Below are 6,964 nucleotides of genomic sequence, written 5' to 3'. Positions count from 1 at the left end.
CTTTCACTAATTCTATACAATATTGTCATCGAAGATCAAGATAGAGCAATTAGGCAGACCAAAGAAATTAACGGGATAGGAATAGGAAAAGAGGAACTTAATCAGTCACTATTTGCTGATGACATGGTTTATATTTAGAGGATCCAAAAAACTCAAGAAAACTTCGAGACCTCATCAATGAATTCAGCAAAATAGCAGGTTATGAAATAAACACCCATAAATCTAAAGCATTTTTATACACAATCGATGAAACATCTGAAAAGGAAATGAGGAAAAAAACTCCATTTGCAAAGCCTTAAAGAAAAATAAAATACTTGAGAATTAGCACTTCCAATTGAAGGGAATGAGTTCAGTGCAAGGGTTCTTGACCAGATTCACTGCAGATACACGCATGCGAAGTTTCAAAGTATGGTGTCGCTTTCTTTTTCTATCCTGCCAGGACACATCGTACCTGGAGCCACTGCTCCAGTGAGACATCGCCTCTGCCGTTGGACTCTTTGTATTCCACAGAGGTCGGGGCTGTGTTTCTTACTCCTTCTGCAATTTAGGGAGGCTGTATTTGCTCCGTAGGTCCTCCATCCTCAGCCTCCCCCATTCCTGAAAAAATTGAGAATATCCAGCACCTCCAGGGGGCCCTTGGCTTCTGCCCAAGTATGTGCTGGTTCGAATTCTGGAAAGGGAAAGTCCAGCAGGAGGTGGATGCCTGGGACAAAGAGAAAATGCTTCTGGTCGAAAAGGCTCGGGCTTCAGGATTGAATGAAGCCCTCAAATTTCTTAAGAGCATGACGACCTCAGCACACCGTACTTCCCATGCTTGCCTTGGATTGGACTCGTACACCTGGTCCTCTTCCCTGTCAACCTCCATGGCAGCTGGGATACCGAGAGCCCACGATGGAGGACAGCTGCTTGAGACACTGCACCTCCTCCATCTGTTGTGCTGTGCACTGGAGAGAAACATTTCTTGACCACATAAAGTGAGCCGCTGCTGGGCACGCACACTGGGCCTATAAACACTGGTGTCCCTCTATCACTGCAGGTCCAACCTCAATTCCAAGCAAGCTTACCTACAGACTTTGGGGGAGCGTGATGGATGTCCTGAAGGCTTGCTGTGCAGAACTGGGTGATGGATGTGCAGTTCTCACGTTGCCTTGCTTCTGGGAAATTTTTGATTGTGCTCTCCACTGTAAGGTATGATACAAGGACACCGATTTTAAAGAACTCACCTGTAAAGCCCAAATGAGAAACGTGAGATATGTGGCATGTTTCTGATGCATATGCCCACCTACACTCCCAGGAAACAAACACACAAACAAAACAAATACAAGGAAGAAAGCATACAAACCCAGAAACTGGTGTTTGGGAAACACATTCGATGCTGATTCTCGTGGTTGGGAACTGACAGCACATCTTCAGTGATGTTTCAATGGGTTCTGTTTCTGAAATTCAGGATTCGCCCAGAGTGGGCGTTTGCCTCTACCACTGATTATCATTTCTTTTTCTCTGCACCTCTGATGTGGAGGTAAACAATTTAATTCGAGAGCCAACGTTCTATGCTGCCCTTTAAAACTCGAACTTCTTTCCATTCCACTGCTTGTGTGTAGATGCTGTGGAGGAGGGGGCCTTTCCTCACACGGCGTGTGCCAGAAAATACACAGGAGCATACCTGTAAAAAACTGTCCCTTGCAAGGAGCATGATAGGTCCCACGTTTGGCAAGGAAGTTGAGGCGATGTCAGGAACTCCCTGTGCTGACCGAATGATCTCACAAATGCTTCCTGTTGTAATTGGTATAGAGTTTTGAGGTTGGAGGGATGTTCCGGCACTTTGGGGGAGACCACTGGTGACGGCAAGGCGTTCTGTGTCCCTTGCCTGATGTTGGTTTTCATCTCCCACACCTCTCTGCTTCACTGACCCACGCGATGTCCTTAGCACTTTCGCTCTTTCCCCATCCAGCTGTGAAACTTTGGGACAGTGCCCTCTTTCGTCGTGTTGCGTGCCTCAAGATAGAATTGTGGCCTGGGAACCGCACTCCTCCTGTCACTCTCAGACCCCTGTTGCCCCCATCAATTTCTCTTGTTGGGAGCTTCCTCGTGCCGGGCTCTGTGGCACCAGCGTGTGGTCTGCATCCTGCAGGGGCTGCTCAAACGACCCTTGGCACTGTCAGAGCGGGCTTTGTGACAGACCGGCCTCATCAGTGCAAGAGAATGAACCCTCGAGTGCAGGGAGTTCGGCCAGGTATTTCTGCAGGTCATGTTGAGTGGAGGGGCCTCTTGGAAACCACTAGCAAGAGTGTTTCCCGAGGCAGCCTAGTGGTGGGCCAGCAGCCCATGTCTAGGAGGTGGAGCCTGGGAGCTGGAGTGTGCACAGATCCTTTCTCCTGCCTTGCTACCTCTTTGCTGGGCTCCCTCCCACAAGCCCAGTGATCCCCGGCCTCCTCACCTCACCGGTTATCCCAGGACCCACCCACCTCCCTTTACAAGTCAAACTCCCCAGGCTCCCTCTCTCCTCTGTTTGGGCATTCGAGGAAATGAGGGGCGCCCGACCGGAGTTCCCGCATATGGCCCCATTTAATCCCCATGGAACCACCACCCCCTCCAGAGCTGTACTGGATGCCCGCCTGCCCCGAACTGTCAACAGCCATCATTCCCTTTGGCGGATACGGCCGGCGGCAGGCCGCTAAGCTGACCGGCAAAATCCCCAAGGAGTCCGGACCCGCAGGAGCGGATGCGGAGAGCAAAGCCGCTAGCACCCCTGCCAGGCTGGGTGACCCCCCCGCCCTCCCGAACCCGGGTGTCCCTGCCAGTCCCGGTACAGCGGCTGGGGGCCGATGGCCTGACGCGGGACACGGGCGGCCAGCAGGCGAGGCCCAACGGCAACGTAGACAGCGCCACCAAGCAGGCCGGCCGGATAGTGCGGGCTGTCGGGGTGCCGCGAGGTCCCTTGCCCTGGAGCCAGCGGCATTGGGATCGCTCTCCTTAGGCCCGCCCCCGGCCGCGCCCCCAACACGCCCTGGCTCCTCTGCTCCCTGGCCAAGGAGCTGGGATCGCGGTTCCCACAGGAACCAGGCTCCGGGAACTTGCTCCCTGCCTCTTCCCTCTTCCCATCCCAGCCGAGCCGCCATGGGACTTGACTCTTCACCTCAAGCGGCCCGCACCCGGAAGCGTCTCTGGTTGCCGTGGGAACCGTGACGCCATCCTGCTCTCACGCCCCCTTTCTGTGACATCAGGTGCTCCCTGCAGAGCAGCCAGGAGGTCGCAGCAGCCACTCCTTTGCACCCATGTGGCCCAAGGCCCAGAAACACACCCCGCCCAGAGAAACAAACTGCATCCTCCTGCCTGAGCCGGCAAGCTGCTCGCCCTCCCCTCCCAAGTAGCAGGATGCCAGCGCTTTCCCCTTTCAATGTCTTCGATCTGGCCTCTTTGGCTCATTGCACAGCAGCACTGTGAAACCAGCGAGGCACTTCCTGGGAAAGGATGCAAACAGGGGAGGCAGGACTTCCAATGGAAGGGAATGATGCCCTCTTGGCCCAAGTCACACTCTGGAACTGAGCTCAGCGCAAGGGATCTTCAAAAGATTCTCTGCAGACACAGGCACGGGAAGATTCAAAGTACGGTGTTGCTTTCTTTCTCTATCCTGCCAGCACACATCGTACCTGGGGCCACTGCCCCAGTCAGCCATTGCCTCTGCCCTTGGCCTCTTTGTATTCCCAGACACGTCATGGCTGCGTTTCTTAGTGCTTCTGCAATTCAGGGAGAATGTCATTGCTCCTGAGGACCTCCTTCCTCAGCCTCCACGGTCCTGACACAATTGGGAAGATCCAGCGCCTCCACTGTGCCTTTGGCTTTTGCCCAGGTATGTGCTGGTTGGAATTCTGGAAAGGGAAAGTCCGACAGGAGGTGGCCTCGAGGCACAAAGCGGAAATGCTTGTGACCAAAAAGGCTTCAGGATTGAATGAAGCCCCCAAATCTCCTTAGAACATGACGACCTCAGCACACCGTGCTTCCCACGCTTGCCTTGGATTGGACTCCTACACCTGGTCCTCTTCCCTGTCAACCTCCATGGCAGCTGGGATACCGAGAACCCAAGACAGAAGAGAGATGCTTGAGGCACTGCACCTCCTCCGTCTGTTGTGCTATGCAGTGGAGAGAAACACTCTTGACCGCATTCAGTGAACTGCTGCTGGGCATCCACACTGGGCCTATAAACACTGGTGTCCCTCTATCACTGCAGGTCCAGCCTCAATTCCAAGCAAGCTTACCTACAGACTTTGGGGGAGCGTGATGGATGTCCTGAAGGCTTGCTGTGCAGAACTGGGTGATGAATGTGCAGTTCTCACGTTGCCTTGCTTCTGGGAATTTTTTGATTATGCTCTCCACTGTAAGGAATGATACAAGGACACCGATTTTAAAGAACTCACCTCTAAAGACCAAATGAGAAACGTGAGATACGTGGCATGTTTCTGATGCACATGCCCACCTACACTCCCAGGAAACAAACACACAAACAAACCAAATGCATTGAACAAAGCATACAAACCCAGAAACTGGTGTTTGGGAAACTCAATCGATGCTGATTCTCGTGGTTGGGAACTGCCAGCACATCTGCAGTGATGTTTCAATGGGTTCTGTTCCTGAAATTCAGGATTTGCCCAGAGTGGGCGTTTGCCTCTACCACTGATTATCCTTTTCTTTTTCTCTGCACCTCTGATGTGGAGATACACAATTTAATTCGAGAGCCATCATTCTCTGCTGCCTTTAAAACTGGAACTTCTTTCCATTCCACTGCTTGTGTGTAGGTGCTGTGGAGGAGGGGGCCTTTCCTCACAAGTCGTGTGCCAGGAAATCCACAGGAGCATACGTGTAAAGAACTGTCCCTTGCAAGGAGCATGATAGGTCCCACGTTTGGCAAGGAAGTTGAGGCGATGTCAGGAATTCCCTGTGCTGACCGAATGATCTCACAAATGCTTCCTGTTGTAATTGGTATAGAGTTTTGAGGTTGGAGGGATGTCCCGGCACTTTGGGGGAGACCACTGGTGACGGCAAGGCGTTCTGTGTCTCTTCCCTGAGGTTGGTTTTCATCTCCCACCCCTCTCTGCTTCACTGCCCCACGCGATGTCCTTAGCTCCTTCGCCCTTTCCCTATCCAGCTGCGAAACTTTGGGACAGTGCCCTCTTTCGTCGTGTTGCGTGCCTCAAGATAGAATTGTGGCCTGGGAACCGCACTCCTCCTGTCACTCTCAGACCCCTGTTGCCCCCATCAATTTCTCTTGTTGGGAGCTTCCTCGTGCCGGGCTCTGTGGCACCAGCGTGTGGTCTGCATCCTGCAGGGGCTGCTCAAACGACCCTTGGCACTGTCAGAGCGGGCTTTGTGACAGACCGGCCTCATCAGTGCAAGAGAATGAACCCTCGAGTGCAGGGAGTTCGGCCAGGTATTTCTGCAGGTCATGTTGAGTGGAGGGGCCTCTTGGAAACCACTAGCAAGAGTGTTTCCCGGGGCAGCCTAGTGGTGGGCCAGCAGCCCACGTCTAGGAGGTGGGGCCTGGGAGCTGGAGTGTGCACAGATCCTTTCTCCTGCCTTGCTACCTCTTTGCTGGGCTCCCTCCCACATGCCCAGTGATCCCCGGCCTCCTCCCCTCACCGGCTATCCCAGCAGCCACCCACCTCCCTTTCCAAGTCAAACTCGCCAGGCCTCCTCTCTCCTGTGTTTGGGCATTCGAGGAAATGAGGGGCGCCCCACCCGAGCTCCCGCATATGGCCCCATTCAATCAGCACGGAACCACCACCCCCTCCAGAGCTGTACTGGATGCCCGCCTGCCCCCAGCTGTCAACAGCCATCATTCCGTCGGCCGGCCGGTGAGCTGACCGGCAAACTCCCCAGGGAGCCCGGACCCGCAGGAGCGGATGCGGAGGGCAAAGCCGCTGGCACCCGTGCCAGGCTGGGTGACCCCCGCGCCCTCCCGAACCCGGGTGTCCCTGCCAGGCCCGGTACAGCGGCTGGGGGCCGATGGCCTGACGCGGGACACGGGCGGCCAGCTGGCGAGGCCCAACGGCAACGTGGACAACGCCACCAAGCGGGCAGACCGGGTAGTGCGGGCTGTCGGGCTGCCACTAGGTCCCTAGCCCTGGAGCCAGCGGCATTGGGATCGCTCTCCTTAGGCCCGCCCCCGGCCGCGCCCCCAACACGCCCTGGCTCCTCTGCTCCCTGGCCAAGAAGCTGGGATCGCGGTTCCCACAGGAACCAGGCTCCGGGAACTCGCTCCCTGCCTCTTCCCTCTTCCCATCCCAGCCGAGCCGCCGCGGGACTTGACTCTCCGCCTCAAGCGGCCCGCACCCGGAAGCGTCTCTGGTTGCCGTGGGAACCGTGACGCCATCCTGCTCTCACGCCCCCTTTCTGTGACATCAGGCGCTCCCTGCAGAGCAGCCAGGAGGTCGCAGCAGCCACTCCTTTGCACCCATGTGGCCCAAGGCCCAGAAACACACCCCGCCCACAGAAACAAACTGCACCCTCCTGCCTGAGCCGGCAAGCTCCTCGCCCTCCCCTCCCACGTTGCAGGATGCCAGCGCTTTCCCCTTTCAGTGTCTTCGCTCTGGCCTCTTTGGCTCATTGCACAGCAGCACTGTGAACCCAGCGAGGCACTTCCTGGGAAAGGATGCAAACAGGGGAGGCAGGACTTCCAATGGAAGGGAATGATGCCCTCTTGGCCCAAGTAACACTCTGGAACTGAGCTCAGCGCAAGGGTTCTTCAAAAGATTCTCTGCAGACACAGGCACGCCAAGATTCAAAGTACGGTGTTGCTTTCTTTCTCTATCCTGCCAGCACACATCGTACCTGGGGCCACTGCCCCGGTCAGCCATTGCCTCTGCCCTTGGCCTCTTTGTATTCCCAGACACGTCATGGCTGCGTCTCTTAGTGCTTCTGCAATTCAGGGAGAATGTCTTTGCTCCTGAGGACCTCCTTCCTCAGCCTC

The 6,964-nt window shown here is 55.4% G+C and overlaps 1 long non-coding RNA gene across 1 annotated transcript in view; it reads left to right on the top strand.

Annotated features, from left to right (window-relative positions):
• The first annotated feature begins 1,207 nt into the window (after nucleotides 1-1,207).
• Nucleotides 1,208-6,964, top strand: part of LOC306663756 — a 20,643-nt gene continuing 14,886 nt past the window's right edge. The window contains exon 1 of the long non-coding RNA XR_013764518.1: nucleotides 1,208-1,225. This is a non-coding gene — a long non-coding RNA (uncharacterized lncRNA). The remainder of the gene's footprint in view (nucleotides 1,226-6,964) is intronic.

The sequence above is a fragment of the Sciurus vulgaris genome (assembly GCF_902686455.1).
Source record: "Sciurus vulgaris genome assembly, chromosome: 6".
Taxonomy (NCBI): domain Eukaryota; kingdom Metazoa; phylum Chordata; class Mammalia; order Rodentia; family Sciuridae; genus Sciurus; species Sciurus vulgaris.
Note: the sequence above shows the minus strand (reverse complement) of the source record. Positions and strands in the feature narration are given on the sequence as shown.